The sequence below is a fragment of the Squalius cephalus genome, assembly GCF_949319135.1.
Source record: "Squalius cephalus genome assembly, chromosome: 17".
Taxonomy (NCBI): Eukaryota; Metazoa; Chordata; class Actinopteri; order Cypriniformes; family Leuciscidae; genus Squalius; species Squalius cephalus.
Genome location: NC_137138.1, coordinates 23,898,739 through 23,902,464, shown reverse-complemented (window position 1 = coordinate 23,902,464; position 3,726 = coordinate 23,898,739).

Genomic DNA, 3,726 nt, shown 5'->3' with positions numbered 1-3,726 from the left:
TGTCTGTTATGCAAGCATTATAGTTACAGAATATAAAAAAACAAATGCAAAATAATAAAATACACAATTGATAAGCTAATAACAATAAATGAAAGAATTATTAAACAAACTGAAATGGTATAGGCTAAGCCTAGTGGTAGAGTTTATTTCGCATGAAACTTGGCTCAAAAATTTGAGGCAACATGTGACCCCTAGACTGACATTTCTGAGTTAAGGGTTAATCAAAGGCTGCATCTATGCTGCAACCCAGACAGCAACATAGTGTTGGACCAGATTCGGCCCACATCTGGTACGTGTTGAATCCACGTGTACCAGATGTGGGCCGGATCTGGGCCGACACTATGTTGTTGTCTGGGAAAACAATTCAGAATTTTTTCACAGATACCAGGCACAGATGCATATGAATATATCATGCATATGCATATCAACAGCAGAAATGCATATGATATTGGATTTTTAGCATTCAATTTGGGATAGTTTTAAATGTGGTTATAATATGGATACGTAGCTGATATCTGGCCTACAACTACGAGGAAAATTCATTTCCGATTCTCCTCTTAATTTAGTATTTATCAATACTGTTATGCAGAAGAGAGGTAATAGGAGAGGTTAAGTTAGCCCTGGTCTGAAAGTATCTCTTAGCACCAGGTAAGACAAGTCCTATAAATCAAAATGGACAATTATTGTTTTTTTTATAGCATATTGCAGAATTGCAGTACATATAATGACGTGTTTTTTGGCACGAAGGCGGGACAACCTGTCACTCACATCATGAGATCACAACAATAGCAAACCACAACCATCCAACAATCCGAGCAATTCCCGATAAACAAAAAAAAAATCAAGTCCTGCCCTACATTTTTTCTCATTCGAAAAGCCGTTTTACTCATATTTACGTCACGATAGGGAAGAAAAGACTATTGCAGCCTCTGTTTCATGACGTCCTTAAGATTCATGGAAGGCAGACAATTGAGCCAGTATTAAGTGATGCAATTAATTGGACTCTTATGATGTTTTAATTGAAATCATACAATGGTTCTTAAAACAAGGATGTGCAAAATGATAACGTAATTTTTACTGATGTTCATGTTAAGCACTCCTTTAAAAGCTCACTAATGACACTGCATAATTCATTTGATATTAATAAAAGCAGTTGGTATATCTTGCTAACATTCTTAAGTGAATGAAAGCAAGCTGGACAAAAGAAAGCGGAATAGCTAAGATTAGGCCTTGAAATGTTAATGCAGCCCAAGAGGTGGTGAAGTCAAGCCAGGCTCATTGGGAAAAAGTGCCTCTACCTACATTTTTGAAAAACAACTATATACACAATTCACTGGAGTTTACAGCTGAAATGAGCACTAGAGACAGTAAGACGGCAACCACTTTTATTCCTTTTCACACTAATTGTGATTTATTTTTGTGTGGTTCCTTGTACAATACTATGTTATGACCTCAAAATGCTTTTACCATAGTGTGTGATTTGTAAAGTAATATTTTTTGAGTTTTGCATCATATAACCAGCTCCATTTGTATGCTTTTCTGATTTAGTAAACTTGCTTGGCAGCTCACCATTCATGTACCAGGTATTGCACTCGTGGTGCGGAGCGCTCGGGTATAAGTCCCGTGAAACATGAGTCACAAAGAGCTCAAAGACTTGTAGAAGCAATCTAAACTGAATATATCTATCTCAAAGTTGTTTTTGTTATCACTGTCGGCTAGGTTTAGGGTAGAGTTTAATGTAGGTGGGACCCCAGACAGCAACAGTGTCGGCCCAGATCCATACCAGATGTGGCCCGGATCTGGGCCGACACCATGTTGCTAGAAGATTATTTTCAAATGCAATAGAGCATTCAGCTTGGAGCGACACTCACCGGACATTTCATTTACAAACAATATAACAACGTAACAAAGATAAAAAATTGCCAGATTCTAGTTCATCTGATAAAACTAAACACCCTTCTTGCACAACTCACTGGACATTTCACTTTGAAAGTGTCGCAAAATGTGCAAGAAGCAACTTTGCAGAATTGTTGCCACGGGCACATTTTTCCAATGAGCCTGGGTTGGGTGGATTCATGAGGCCAAACGAGAGCGATTTCTATTTGGGAATATGAATGAGACAGAATGCGTCAATCAATCATTGTGATGACAAGATAAGAAATAAATGTGCAACATTGATCAATGTAAATATGTGATTATTAGAGGACCCCAGTTTACACAGATCAGACAAGGAAGAACCACTCAAGTGCACTTGACATAACCTTAGTGATCAGTGTTCAATAGATCTGCCTGATTACACAGGGGAAACGAGCCAGTCAAAGAGAACAGTTGCTGTACGGAAACAATTACAACTTTAACTCAGCTCAAAAAACTGGAGGACTGTAACAGAGCAACATACTGTAGATGAAGATAACAAACAAACAACATTAACGTTGTCCTTTTAAGCCAAAAGTCAGTCTTCGGAAATGTACGACAGCTTTCCGTTGCAAATTACCTCCTTTTTTTGCAGTATGTCTTGTGTTTTTTCCTTGCCACATTCCACCATTTATACACCAATTTATTTAGTTTGTGTTTCCTGCCATCAGCCTAATTATGGAAAAGGCATTACTACGCGGTAGCTTTCTCACGACATGGATAAACATAAAATCCGGGCCTGTGAGGGAGAAGGAAGTGCTTTTATTCACTACAAAAAAACACTTCCTCCCCCAAGGCAAAAGAAATGATCTCATAAGCAGCCATTCCAGGCATAGATATATAAATATAATACATATAAATATAAACATTTAGTGACTGAGCACACCAAGAACAGCAAGAGAGAAAAGTACACGCCAACCCCAGTTTAGTTAATGTCACAACGACTCCGCTGAGGTGAAAGAGGGGGCAAACCAGGAGCAAAAAAAGCCTACATTAATCAGTATCTTGTTTTCAATAGAATACATTTAAACAAGATAAATTTACCAGCTACAGCTAGTACATTCACACTGGAGGGAAAATCAGCTTTTGTTTTCATAAAAACTTTATTTTTAGACCAACTCAAACTGCAAGTTACAGATATGGGGCCAGATCAGTTGACAATAACAATGAAATTTTGCTTTGTTCCATTGACAAATTAAAATTTTCTTTAAAGACTTCACAAACAAGTGCTTGTCATATCAAAGGGCTACTTGCTATTGGTAGTTAATGGCAGGGGAAATAGGGGGGCGGGACAGTCTTATTCAAAAGAGCATCTGATTGGACAATAATCCGTGCAGAGCAGGATGAGTCATCAACATTCATTTTTGGGCTGTTTTCCTGCACAACAATTTTAAATGTCTATAGCTAAAAAGAATTGTGAAACTTGTTTCAAATTGAATTACATGAGAAATATTTAAGTAATAGTATTTTCTTGTTAAGCATGCATATTTACAATGTCGATTTTATTTTAAACTGTAGGAATAGTACAAAAGCAGATGTCCTCAAAACTAACTCAACTAAATGTGACGATTGGCTTTAACAATAAACCTTACTTGATGTATCATTTTATTTCTTATTTTATTTTTAACACACACACACACACATAATGTTTTCTAATATACTGTGCCACAGTGCCAGACAACGTTAACACAAAATAAATCATGACGTCAGAGGAAGGACAGGACACTACGTTCACAGTTCTGCGTACAGTTCAACAAGGGTTGCTGGTGAACATATGCATGTTTATGACTTCTATGTTTATTTCTTATCTCT